General features: G+C 44.7%; 1 pseudogene; it reads right to left on the minus strand.

Moving 5' to 3' along the window:
* Positions 1-3,290: 3,290 nt before the first annotated feature.
* On the minus strand, positions 3,291-10,091 carry LOC150009764 (uncharacterized; annotated as a pseudogene).
* Between the last annotated feature and the right edge of the window lie 4,284 nt (positions 10,092-14,375).

A 14,375-nucleotide genomic window follows, 5' to 3' on the forward strand; every position in this document is an offset into this window, starting at 1 on the left:
CTAAAATCTAAGTAAAGATAGGATGCTAGCCAGGAATTTGCATTTTCGTGTCAAGGTCCCTACTGCTTTCCTTCAAATAACAGCTGCTCCTATACCCCTCTGACTTACGGTCCAGGGGCCGCCGCCATTACCCGCACCTGGGAGCTTTCTAGAAAGGCACCTGATTTTCACGCCCCGCAGGTGACTCCTACACATACTGATTTTTGAGAAGCTCCGTATCAGAGTCTCACTTCCTCACTGCTGCGGCATACCTCTTCAGGGGAAAGGCTAAGGGAGTAAACCCCGACAGAAAATCCGGAGTCGGAGTCCCTAAAGGCGGTTTGACCTTGTAGTCAACACCGGCAACTCCTGCGGCGCACCTGAAGCCAAGCTGTATTGACTCCGTCTTTCCCTTGGATCCTTCAGCTGCGAAGAGAGGGGGGGTCTGCTGCATGGGCAACAGCAGACCCTCCATATCACCCTGCCCAGGCTCTGTAGCTTCAGCTTCACTGGAGAGGACACTCCAGCGTCATCACAAGATGTCGATTCAACACGGGAGGAGACAGATACCGTGTCACTCCCGAGTCGGACTGCACAGCCATTCTCGGCGGTGCAGATAGACTCTTAAGAAGCTACACCATCGTCTCTCGAGACGGACGGCTGCCGACGACGAAACCGCAGACCCTCAGTGTTCCGTCAGGGGAGCGATGGAAGAGTGCCTGGCAAACCGGGGGGTCAGGCCAGATCTGGCCTGCGGGGTTGCTTAGTAGGCCCCCACTTTTTAAAATTTGGATTCACTTAAAGCGATTAAAAATCAAGAGAGAGCACACAAAATTCAGATGTGTGGCTTTTCCTGAAAAAAAAAAAAAGCAAGCTAGGAGCTCTGGCAACTCTATGAATGCATACTTCCCCACTTTGCCAAAGTTCCCAGACCCCACCCACCCCCATCTTTGTCTATTTGCCTATCTGGTTTCCGTAGATACTTGAATGGCAGTTAGAAGCCCTTTTTCTGTGCCCCTGTTGCCCTACTGTATCCAGCAAAAATCAACCACATTATAAGTATCTCTTTACCTGACTGTCAATAAACTGAGAGGCAATGATGATGTCCTTCCTACCCCACGTTCCAAGCTCCCAGTGCAATGCCAGGTAAAGAGGAGTGACAAATGTTTGCTGAACAAGACGTTATTTTAATTATTATTTTTTTATCCCTGTGGTATACAGTCTTCTATTTTATGTTTATTGAAGTTGATTCTACATAGAGAAAAAGTATACATATCATAATTGTCCGGTTCAGTAAATTTTCACAAACTAAACACACCCATGTAAACAGCACCCAGACTGAGAAAGAACACTACCGATACCCCAGAAGTCCCCTTTGTGCCCTGTTTTGGGGGTCCCCAAGACTACTCACCCCAGTTTGATGAATCACTAGGAGATTCACATACTCAGCATATAGCCCTACTCATAGTCAAATATGACTTATTACAGAGAAAAGCCGTGAAGCAGAATCAGCCAGGGAGAAAAGCACACAGGGCAAAATCTGAAGGAAACCAGGCATAAGCTTCCCAGAGTCTTCTCCCAGTGAAGTGACACAGGACACACTTAATTCCTCCGGCAATGAGTTGTGACCACACCAGCAAAATGTTATCTACTGGGGAAGCTGATTAGAGACTCAGTGCCCAGGGTTTTAACTGGGGGCTGGTTGCGTAGGCACCATCTGCCTAGCACACACCAATTTTCCAAATTCCCAGAGGGAAAGCAGATACTCAGCATAAAGCACATTGTTTGCACACAGAGTTTAGGCATAGTGAACCGCTCATCATTTAGTGAATGATGAGAAGCCTGCCCAAGTCCAAGTTTCCAGTAGCCAGCCAAGGGCCAACCTTGCAAACAGGCCTTTCTAAGGCGAACAATTTCAGGCCTGCTTTCTTAACTTTTCTACATAGTGAACACCTTGGCCCTTGGCCAGGGTTTCTTTACAGCAAAGTTATTATCAGTAGGACCCCACACAAAAGGGTAAAACCAAACTGCAGGACTGATCTATGGTGGAGGTGCCACACACACCCTAGGCTCAGCTGGAAGTTGCTCTGTCCAGCAGAGGCTTCGTGACCACAGCAGAACAAACTTTTAACCAGGACACTTCATTATGTCTGGGGGAAGGAAAGTGACTGCCTCTCTAGTGGAGACCAGCAGCCAAACCTTCATCCCTCATGTCTTTTATTGAGGAGGATACACAGGAGAGATACAAGGCTAAAATTCATAAATCATCTATTGTATTCAGGCGTTTGACAGTAACAGATAACATACACTAATTTGGGAGTCACACTGACTGATTAGAGTGAAGGTCTATAAAACATTTGGACCAGGTGCAGCGTTCCATATACTCCCTGCTAAAGTTAGCTTACACTACATTACTGATAAGGAAAGCAGAGCAAGTTCTAAAGCACAATGAGCTTAATAAGTGCTCTTTGATCTAATTCCCATGGCAACCCTCTGAGTGATTGTCAGTCATGTTCTGCACGCAGCCTTATGTTTAGACTTAGAGACAAGTGTGGCCAGGACGCTGGCGGCTTGTCATGCTCAGACTGGGTCTACAATTCCTTAAACCACAAGGAGTGCTTGCCCACACTGATCTCAGCTATACCTATTAGGGGGCCTGGATTTAGCCAGTTAAAATAAAATAACTCCTATTAACCATAAAAGTCTATTTTAGAAAGCCAGGTAGCCTCCTCCTTAGTTTCTGTCTGACACGTTTTTTACCTGGCCCATGGTATCAACTCAAGTACAGCACAGTTGTGGCCTGCAAGTTCAAGTTGACATGAAGCCTTCCAGTGCTGAGCCAGTGTGGTGATGGACAGACACAGTACAACCCCAGAGGGCACATGTGGTCTCCCTGAAAATGAGTTTATGATGTTGGGGTACCCCAACCAGGACAGACATTGGTCAGGCAGTGGAGGTTAATAACAACCCCAGTACAGCCTTCTATCATGAGACCTCCTGTCCTAAAGTTCCCACTCTGATATGAAAAATTCATCCAGTCCTTGGTTTCCGAGGGACTGCCTGAAGAGAGTCCATTCCAAACAGTGTTACATGTCCATGATACCAGTTTACCCATCTCATGAGTGTGGATGGCACTTGAAAGCATTCTGATGGAGAGTGCAGGAGCCTCCTCTGTGGTCATAGTCAGTGCTGCCAGGTATAAGTAACCACAGGCTCAGCAGTCTGAACTCAAAGCACTCGCAGTACACGGTAAGGCAGCAGTGGAAAGCTTTCAGGAAGAGGGAAAGCATCCCCGAATAGTTCTGACAAAGATCAGAAATGCCCTTCCCATTTCCAAGGCTTCCCAGGCACTAGCTTTTTGCTTTTTCTCCACTCTTACAAAATCAGTATGCCCCACCAATCAGCAATCCTAACGTTACATTTTCTTTCTTCTTTTTTATGGTTCTGCAAACTGTCTTATTTTTAATTTAACAATGCACCATAAACATTTTTCCATGCAATGAATGAAAATACACTACTGAAACATAGAGGGCTCCAGTTGGATAATGAGAGTGACACCTAAAGCAAAGTATAAGCATAAGATTAAAGCCCTGGGCCTTGCAAACATCTGCCAGGGGCACTACACAAGAGGAATATCTTCAATGCCTCTTTTGTGGGACCTTATAGCCACCCCTGAGTTCCCTTGGACCCCCTGGGTGAAAGGGGTCCTGTGAACTTTTTTGCATCTACATACCCCACCACCCCCATTTCTGTTTGGTTTTCTTCACCTCATCCAGTACCCTAGCCACCTAATCCAACTCTCTTACCATCTCCTAACTGCTCAGACGCATGTCATGTATGGCCTCTTTGTGTTTCTTGAGGTACTGAGCCAGCCCCTTGTTGGTTTTTCTTTTGGCCTTCCTGGTACATCATCCCCAGCTGGGCACTTTCCTGCAGCCTTTTGGTTCAGTTGCTGGTTTTCTTTCTTCTTTTGCTTTCCTTTGCTCTCTTGTTTTCCCTTGCTCTCTGGTTTTCCCTTGCTCTCTGGCTTTCCCTCAGTTACTGGCTTTCCTTCTTCTTTTGGCTTTCTTGCCTTCTCTTCTAGTATTTCAAAATATTGTCTTTCCCTTGTTTTCTATCTTTCCCTCATTTCTACCTTGTCCTTGTTTTGCAGAGCATGAGCAACTCTGGCTTTTCAGCATTCTGAGGCTGTTCTTTGTTTTCCATCTTCCCTTGATTCTCAGGTATTCCATTGTCATTGAAGAGTTTTTCAATGTTGAGATGTCCCCCTTCCTTTTCCTGCCCTGTGGGAATTCGGGACAGGCTCCTCCTTTTCTAGCCTACTGAGTGCTAAACACAAACACACGCAGGCCTTTTTCCTTCCCCTGCCCTTCCTTCTCACCCGTCCCAGTGTTCTTTGGGCAGGAATGAAGACCCCTGTGCACTGATCTGAAAGAACCTGGAGCAACAATTAGGAGTTCACAGATGGCTCAGGGCCCAACCACAGCAAAGGAGCTACATTTTTAAAATCACCTTTTACTGTCATCTAGTCCCTTCATCTGGAAGGGTTCTACAAAAGAGGTGTAAAAACCCTTAACTAGAGCCTTGGCTGGGAAGCTCAGTTCATGAGAATATCATCCTGATACACCAAGGTTGCGGGTTTGATCCTCCATCAGGGTGGATACAAGAAGCTACAAATGAATACATAAATAAGTGGAACAACAAATTGATGTTCTCTTTCTCCCCCCTGCCCCAAATTAATAAACATTTTTTAAAAGCCCTTACCGAGATATACGTATTCAGAAAGTGGTCAGGATATGTATGGGCTAAGCTGTCTTTCCCCAAAATTCATATGCTAAAGCCCTAATCCAATATGACAAGTGTCCTTATAAGAGGAGATTAGGACATGAACAACATAGACAAAGGGGTGACCATGTGAAGACACAGCAAGAAGGCAGACATCTGCAAGCCAAGGAGAGGCCTCAGGGGAAACCAACCCTGCCAACAGCTTGATCTTGGACTTCTGACCTCCAGAACAGTAAGGAAATAAATCTATGTTATTTGAGCAACCCTCTCTGTGGTATTTAATGGCAGTCCTAGCAGATTAATAGAGGATGAAATCCTGAATTCTCAAAAATTTCAAAATGAGTCCACATAACCTCCTACCCGTTTTATCCACATAGCAGCCTAGGAAAGATCAATTCCTTTCTAGACAGAGCTACATTTGAATAATCAACCTACCTTACTAACGTGCTTGTACCAGGGAAAAGTGAGGAGGCAGAGTCAGGAAAGCAGCACTTTCTGGCAAGTTAGAGCAATCCAGAGACCTCAACAGTGTAACAATCCCCAGAGAAGGCCCAGAGGCTGATCTGCAAAAGCAGATGGAGTCACAGTCCCTACAATGTGCCCTCTCCCAACAGGCAGCTTTTGGCTGGGATCACAAGTAGGATGCAATTAGCCTCTGATCAGAGATAAAGAGCTGATCAGCAGCTTGATTTTAGGTGGTCCCATCTGAGAGCAAGCCCTTTTCTGTGGCATTTGTACGTGACCCAGATAGTCCAGCCAGCATCCGTGATTCATGTTTTCATAATGCAGAGCTCCACAGATGGGATCCTAAGTCTCCAGTGGTCACGAGGTCTAAGTCCTATTCATGGGGCCTGGGTCTGCTTTCAGCCTGACACAGCTCCTGCTGAGGCTGAAAAGGCACACAGCAGCCAGTCTTCTATGTTCAGCTTCTAGTCAGATCCCGGCAATCAGGAATTTGCGATTCCAAATGAGCCAGATGTTTTTCTCCAGCAGCAGCAAAGACATGCTGCAGTGCCAGATAACCAGAATCCAAACTGACCCACTCAAAAATATGCACATCAAAACGGACAGTCAGCAGCCAACATGGATCAGGTATTTGATTTCAGCAAGAGCTTATCACCAATTTAACTGCTTTTTCAAATTCCAAATGTGTATTTCCATCCAGAGATTGCTTCTCTTTTAATGTTGTCTCCCTCTTTCCAGAGGCTCCAATAGACACAAATCATAGCAATGATCATCAGCGACAGAGACTTGTTCTGGTTCCAATTAGAATTTAAGTTCTAATTCACTGGTGGCAAAAATCAAGAAAGTTGTATCCTACCAACACCTTCTTAATTTAATTTTATTGCATCTTTCTTTGATTGGGATGATCTCTCTAGCATTTATGAAATTATAAGCACATAACATTTTAAATCAACTTTATCATATATTCAAATACAAAAGCCACGAAATACAAAGCCATTTTTAGAAAACTTTCCTTCTTTTCTCATTGCAGATTTACTCAAACCCCTATAACAGAAAAGTCAGCATTTACGGGGCTATAATTGCTACCTTAACTCTTCCGCACAGGCCCCTTCCAGTAACAACCCCGCAAGGGTATCTAGCCACCATCATAAGGTTAAGAGTTTTAACCAATGGACTCAACCAATAAAAACACGTTAAGAGTGTTTTTCATGCAAACAGTCAAAGGCCATTGAGCACCTACTGCATGTCTGTTTCATTTATTCCATTTAGAAACACTTACTAAAAAATAATGAAGCATTGAAGAAACTTCCTTTAATTTCCTTTCATTCTTTAACAGCTTTTTCATTTCCCTTCAAATCCTTGTCAACACGGAGTTTCAATTTCATATAGTGCCCTGTTAATACAATCTATCTGCATAGTATCAGTAATAATAATCTAATAGTGAACACTTACTGAGCATCGACTTTATGCCATGCATGGGGCTAGGAGTTTTACAGAAGTGATCTCATTTAGTCTTTACAAAGGATTATTATACTCATTTTGAAGATGAGGAAATGAGCACTTCTGGATTAGGTTACTCACCCAGGGTCATGCTGCCACCAGGTGACAGAGCTTGAATTCCAAAGTACATCTCCTTACACACTGGCTCTCTGAACACTGTCTCTTTGGGCCTTGTCTGGCAAGCCCCAAAGCCCTGGCTCATTTGTTCACTTGCTCCCTCCCTCCCTACCAGAAAGCAGAAAGACATACTGGTTAAATTCAAGGACTAAAGAACCCTAGGTTTAAATGCTAGCCCCTCCTTAGCTGTGTGACCTCCCTGTGCCTCAATATCCATGTCCATAAAATGGAGATAATTATATACAGTGCCTATCTCCTAAGGTGCTTGTAAAGAGATTCTATGAGTCAGCACTTCCAGTAGTACCAGGCACACAATCATGTCCTTGTTGTTGTTGTTACTGAAATAAAAGGAACCTGTGCCTACTCCCAGGATGCTCAAGAATCTCCAACAGGGCTTCTCTGTTCCCAGGCTCTCATATTTCCTTGTTTCTCCCCCTTCTCTGGCCCTACTGCTTCCTTGGGCTCTTGTGGCTCCCATGGAAAATCAGAGAGCACCCAGCAGACCCCAAAGGTAGAGATGAATGCAGCTTAAAAGGAACAAATTAGTGGGGCCAAGAAAAAACAGAGGCTACTAGGTCCAAGGTCTGAAAGGCAGAGTGTGGACAGCATTCCTGTTTCTTTTCTTGGATGATTTTCATATGCACAGACCATGTGTCTGATGCCCAACTTACCTGGAGAGACAGAACAAGGAAGCAAAATGCCCCGAGCTAAACTCTTCTGCCTTCAGGGTCCAGGGAAAAACTTCAGGAAAACAAAGGATTACTTGACTGGAGGGCAAGTGCAGTCCTAAGGGCCAAGGGTTTTGGAGGCCCAGGACATTGGAGGAGCTGCATAAAACACCAATTTTGCAGTAGGTAAGACTTGGCTTCAATTCCAGCTCAGCCATTTATTAGCTGTGTGACCCTGGAAAAACTTACTTCTCTGAAGATCAGTTTCCTCCTCTGTATAATGGCTTGTAAAAATCCCTACTTTTTTGACATTTGCGAGGATTAACTGTTTTCAAATACATGCCTGGCATCCCATAGATGCAAAGCAAGAAACGTTGGTTCTTTTCCCCATGTCTTCTTGTGGTAGACTCATTATAAAGAAAAGATGTTTTTAATTTTAAACTTTGAAAAATATAAGGGGTTTTACTCAAGCTGTATCACTTCCTAATAACAGTAGTTAAAACCACCATTTATTGAGTGCTTATCCTGAGCCAGTATCACGCTTTGCATATATGAATGCATTTAAATCCTCATCACAATCCTTATACATCTGCCCCATTTTATGGATGAGAAATCTGAAGTTCCACAAGGGGAGACAACTTGCTCAAAAGTGCAGGGCTAGGATTGGATCTGCCACCTCCCACACCCATGTTCTTCACCACTGTGATGATCACTCCATCAGAAACCTCTACTTTTGTCTCCTTGGCTTTCTCTCCCACTAAGGTGTAAGATCCCTATGGGCAGGACGTGGCCCGATCTTCTTCTCCACTGTATCTCCTGGAACTTAGCAGTGGCTCAATAAATGAGTGATGTATAAACAGCATGAATTTAGGCTAATCTTCCCTGCCCTAAAGGGCAGCAAAGTGCCTGTTCTGCAAAAGCACCATCTCCTTCTTGAGGGCTCAAGAAGTGCTTTAGCAATCATGGGCTTATGGGAACTGGTCCAACCTGGCAGCACATTTTGCTGACACCTGTTTTGAAATAGCCAGGCCTATGAACACATTTTCCCAACACTGCCTGCGCCATTTCAGGGGACTTGAAACTCCATAGAAGCTATCCCAGGAAACAAGCCAACTAGATCTGACCACCCATAGGTCTGTTAGATGCCAATCTGTCCTAGAGATTGGCTGAGGGCAAGTCAGAACTTGGCTGGGCTCCATGTTCTGGATACTCTATGGCAGGGGTCCCCAATCCCTGGTCCGTGGCCTATTAGGAACTGGGCCGCAGAGCAGGAGGCAAGTGGCAGGCAACCGAGCGAAGCAGAGCTCGCATTACTGCTTGAGCTCCGTCTCCTGTCTCGCCCCCTACCCCACTGCCCTACCTGTAAAAAACTTTTCTTCCATGAAACTGGTCCCTAGTACCAAAAAGGTTAGGGACTGCTGCCCTATGGGTTCTCACTGGCCAGATCAAGACACAAAGAAGGTCTCCCTAGCCAACAAGATTTCCCTCCTTTATGCTAAAAAACTTCCAAGGCTGTGTTAAGTAGGAGCAATGTTCGTCTGATTCATTGCAAGTCTGCCATCACCCAGATGGGTCAGAGTGACTAAGAAAGAAACTGTGGCCATAGGGTCTGAGTGAACTCATTCATGCAGACATGACTGACTCAGAAGCCACCAGCCAACTACAAGGGCCCTGTGCAGCCATGGGAAACAGAACCTGTCAATAGGAGACTCATAAGTCAACCACTCAAACCTTGTTCCCTGTACCAGGGGTTCTGCAATATTACTTCTCTGGCCTGGGGTGGAGGCTAGTGGGAGGGGGCCTCACGTCCAAGTAATCACCCCATTAAGTATGTGCTGGACACCCACAGGTTCATGCCTGCCACCTCAGGAGTTCACAGCTAGTGTGGGTTCAGGCAATAACAGAGGTACATAACTAGAATTCTACCTAGACCTTGACAAAGGCTCTTCCATAGGTGCTACGGGGTCCATGAAGAAGCAGTACCAGGCAGAAGAGCATACTCCAAATGGCTTTTTTTATCTTTTAGAGAGAGAGGGTAGGGAGGGAGAAAAAGGGAGAGAAACACTGATGTGTGAGAGAAATATCGACTGATTGTCTCTTGCACACCCCCAACTCGGGCCCTGGCCTGCAACTCAGGCATGTGCCCTGACTGGGAATTGAACCAGCAACCTTTCAGTTCACAGGCCAGTGCTCAACCCACTGAGCCACACCAGCCAGGGCCCAAATGGCTCTTCATTGAACAGTCTCCACTTTGGCTAAGCTACATTCTCTTTGTGCCCCTTAATCCAGGCTCAGGTACTGCTCAGGAGGTATCTCCCCCAAGACTAAGAGTAATGAGATTGGGTAAGGGTGGACAGGGAGACAGAGAAAAATTAAGATATCCAGAGAAAAGGAAGACACCTGAACTGGACATCTGATGGTTTTTCCTGCTTGGTACCCATTCATTCCATATCACCACCCATCAACCCAATACCACCACCCGGCACCAAGTCTCAGTCCACATGTGCCCCAGGACTAGGTAATCAGTGTATTCCATTTTCCTGGCCACAATGATTCCTTGAGGCTGGATACCTCCATGGTTTGGACCAATGACAGCCAGATCCAGGGGTTTTGTCAGGGAAGGGGAGCTCTTTCTATCAATACCAAGCTGTGGGGGTCACTTGTGAAGTCTGAAAAGAAAATCAACTCAAAGCAGCACAGAGCTGAAAACAGACAAGTCTCTCATGATACTGTTGTGAGTCCTGGGATTCAGCTTGACAGCCAATCTACCCTGACCTTATCAGCTGCATTAGTCAGTAAATCCTCCTTCTCCCCTAACCCAACTGGAAAGAGTCCCAGTCAGGGGCTCTCCCATCTACTTGCTCAATTGGTAATATTCAGAAGACAAAGAGACTGATGAAGGTAATTGTCTGATGACAGATTGTCCCCAGGTGAGAGCCACCATGGAGACAGATGGCCTTTCCCAGGACACACAATTACAACTATCAACATGCTTTCAAAGAGCATCAGATCATAATTACGTATAGACTCATTTTGTAGTAGCTGTTATTTAATCTTCTCAGCACCTTGTTCTGTTAATGGGCTATGCTGTTTCTCCACCATGATGGGATGAAGGAAAGGTCTTTACCCAGACCAGGTTTATCATAGTGAGTGATCAGAGGGCATGGGACTAGTGACAAACCACTGAGAATCTCTCTCTGGGATTTTTCCAAATTGGAACTGAAGGGAAAAACATTTCTTTCAGGGTCACCAAGCTGGGAGGATATACGTCTGGAGTTGTCAGCTGACACCTGCCCCAATGCATGGAGAAAGCCCACTTGCAGAAGGAGAAAAGAAAGCCAAACACAGGCTGGGAGAGCTTGCTTTCTCTGATATCCTTAGTTTTTGCTGCCTAGCTAGAGACTAAATTTACATCTGCCTTATAGCTAAATGTTTCCATGTGACAAGATAATAGGAACTTAAGGGCCTGGTGACATGTAGAGTCCAGCCACCTACCTACCCTGGACCACCTGCCTAACCCTACACTGTTAGGTAAGAGAGAAATGACATGTTATCTTGTTTGAGCCACTGTATTTTCATGATCTTTTTGTTACAGCAGGTCCAGTCTGTGCCTTTATTAATCTGAAGATGAAAAAGATATAAAAATATCCCTGGCTGGTGTGGCTCAGTGGGTTAAGCACAGCCTGCGAACGAAAAGGAGGCCAGTTCAATTCCCTGTCAGGGCACATGCATGGGTTGCGGGCCGGGTCCCCAGTTGGGGGTGTGCGAGAGGCAGCCTGATCAATGTCTCTCTCACACATCGGTGTTTCTCTCCATCTTTTTCTCCCTTCCTTCCCCTCTCTCTAAAAATAAATAAATAAAATCTTTTAAAAATATTTTTTTAAAAGATATAAAAACAAACAGCTATCATGGGGTTTAAATCTCTGAATATCACTGTCCCTTCAATATCATGTTATTATTTCCGGAGTGCCTTCTACGTGCCAGAAACTATCCTTAATGTTTACCAACCCTATGGGGTGCCACTGTAATTCCCACCGTACAACTCTGAGACTAAGTAACTTTCCCAAGGTTCAAATCCCACTGCCTCCCAAGCTAGATTTTTCCATGATCTGTCGCGTTAAGTCAATAAAACCCCATTTTTTTCTTTCTTCCTTCTTCTTGTTTTTTTTTTGCTTAAACCAGTTCAAGCTAGATTTCTGTCACTGTAACAAAGCAGTTTTAATTGGATTTTTGTTTCATCTAGTTTGTATGTTCCTTTATGGAATGCCAACTATATGGTACAGAATTTCCAGACACAATTAATGACTACAAGCCAGGCAATTCTCCAAAGACACCTGCTTCCATTTAACTACTCAGATCACAAATGTAGCTACAAGACGACAGGGCACAATACAAGGAGACTGTCTTCTCAGAGAAGACACTAGGCTTCCTTCCTGTAGCAGACATCATTAGATGGTTCACCCAAAACTCATTCTCAATCCCCTTTCTCCCTGCCTACCTGAAAAACCAAAATACTTTTTCAGCTTTCTGTACAGCCAGATAACACAATTTAGGGCAATGAAAATTGTAACAGGAAGGGATTCCAGCACAGTAATTAAAAGTATGGGCTCTAGCCCTGGCCGGGTGGCTCAGTTAGTTGGAGCATCACCCCGTACACCAAGAGGCTGCAAGTCCAATTCATGGTCAGGGCACATACCTAGGTTGCAGGTTTGATCCCTCTGGGGGTGCTTATGGGAGGAACCAATCAATGTTTTTCTCTCTCTCTCTCTCTCTCAAATCAATAAACATATCCTTAGGTGAGAATTTAAAAAAATAGTATGGGTTCTCGAGACAGAATGCCTAAGAGTTCACTGTTGCATTAACTGTATAAATCTGGGCACTTTATTTAATCTGTTCCTTGGGGAAAATAAGGGCACCAGCCTCATGGCGGTTGTGGAGATTAGAGGAATTAATAAATGTAAAGAACTCAGAAGAGTAGCTGGTATGTGGTAAACACTCTGTGCTAGCAACTACTATTTAATCACCTATATATACCAATATGGAGCAATCTTTAAGATAGTTAAGTCAAAGCAATGAGGTGCAGAAGAGCACAGCTCATGTTTGATCGTATTTGCATGAATATGGAGAGGCTAGTGTGTACATATATACACACCTGCTTGTGCATATGCAGACTACCTCTGCCAGGAGAGACCAGAACCTGTTCAGAGTGGTAGCCTCTGGGATTCTGAACTGGGAAGACTTACTTCGTTATATGTCCTTTCTTAACTGGATTGGACTTTTGGAATCACGTACTTAAATTAATTAGAGATTTTTAAATCGTTTTGTTTTAAGAGGCTCAGCCCCACCCCCCGAACTTGCTCTTAATTTGGAGTGTTCACTAACAAAATGGACAATCAAAAAATTAGGCAAATTTGCCCTGACTGGTGTGGCTCAGTGGACTGAGCACTGACCTGCGAACCAAAGGGTCACTGGTTCAATTCCCAGTCAGGGCACATGCCTGGGTTTGGGCCAGGTCCCCAACTAGGGGCGCGCGAGAGGTAACTACACACTGATGTTTCTCTCCCTCCTTTTCTCCCTCCTTTCCCCTCTCTCTAAAAATAAACAAAGTCTTACAAAAAAAGTGAAAAAAATTATGGCAATTATGCCTCAATAAAGCTGGAAAAAATTACAAAAGAAAATGGACAGTCAGTCACATAAAGTAGCAAGTATTCAAACACAGGCAGAATGGTAATCTGTTGGATATGCCCTGGAAGATTTCTCTAGGGAACAAGAGTTTATATTCTGCCAATTCTAAGATTCATCTTTTTGGTGGCACAAAAGGAGAAGGGGGCTGGAGGAGAGGCCAGCGTATGATCAGAAATTACGCAAGCATCACAGACAGCTGGTATCAGACAGGATGCACAGCAGGCGTGCTCCAAGGGCAAGCTTGGCCCATCTGAAGGTCATGGGCTGTGGAGCCAGACAGACACAGCTGTTACTCCTGGGTCAGCCACTTCTTCACTGGATCCAATGGACCAAGTAATCTAATTATCTCATCTGTAAAATGTGAGCCACGAGCAGCTAGTGAGTGTAAAGTCCACAGCAAGGTACCAGGCATGTAGTCAAGTGCCTGGAGGAATCGAGGCAATCATACCGGAGGGGGACAGTGATCACTTTTAAATAAGTTGTTTGGTTCTCAATCTTTTAATGTACAAACATAAAAAAAATTGACAAATCAGAAAGCATTGAATGAGTGGAGATAATTACATATACAGATAGCTGTCAACCTCATAAATGGATATTGAGTCAGTACAGTGCCTGCTAGATCCTAACCTCCAAGGCTGAATAGTTCCATCCTACTCATCGAAGAATCAGAGCATTAAGCAATGCCAACATTCTCAGGACTTCACTTCTAAATCTTCCTTCTAGACCAAGAGGTCAGAGCAGAACCAAGGAGGGCTGTACTGTTAGCCAGAAGACAAACATGGCACTGGCGACTTCACTGACTGCTTGGGACTCTGTGCCACAGAGTGCTTTTGAGAGGCCCCAGTATTTACATGTGATTGGGCCCAAGTATAGATATCTTGGTCTGTACTGTGAGGTTTATGCCAAATAAAGGGAGGGTTAAATGGTTCTAAGCCAGGAAACAGGTGTCACAAATGCTGTTTTCAATGAAATAAGGCATATACTGCTGCCCCCAAATATCTTGAGGCAAGGAGTGGCTGCCAGACTAGTCCATCCACATGGGAGATTCAAACTTGGGACTTTGCAAAAATAAAATCTGGGTGCTGAGGGTCCCCCTTCTAGAGAAAGCCAAAGGCCCTAAAACAGAATTTTAGAAAGTCTTTTCTTAGTCACCCTTGGTTAAAATGACAGTTAAAG

The sequence above is a fragment of the Furipterus horrens genome, unplaced genomic scaffold (assembly GCF_987537825.1).
Source record: "Furipterus horrens unplaced genomic scaffold, mFurHor1.1.pri manual_scaffold_5, whole genome shotgun sequence".
NCBI classification, from domain to species: Eukaryota; Metazoa; Chordata; class Mammalia; order Chiroptera; family Furipteridae; genus Furipterus; species Furipterus horrens.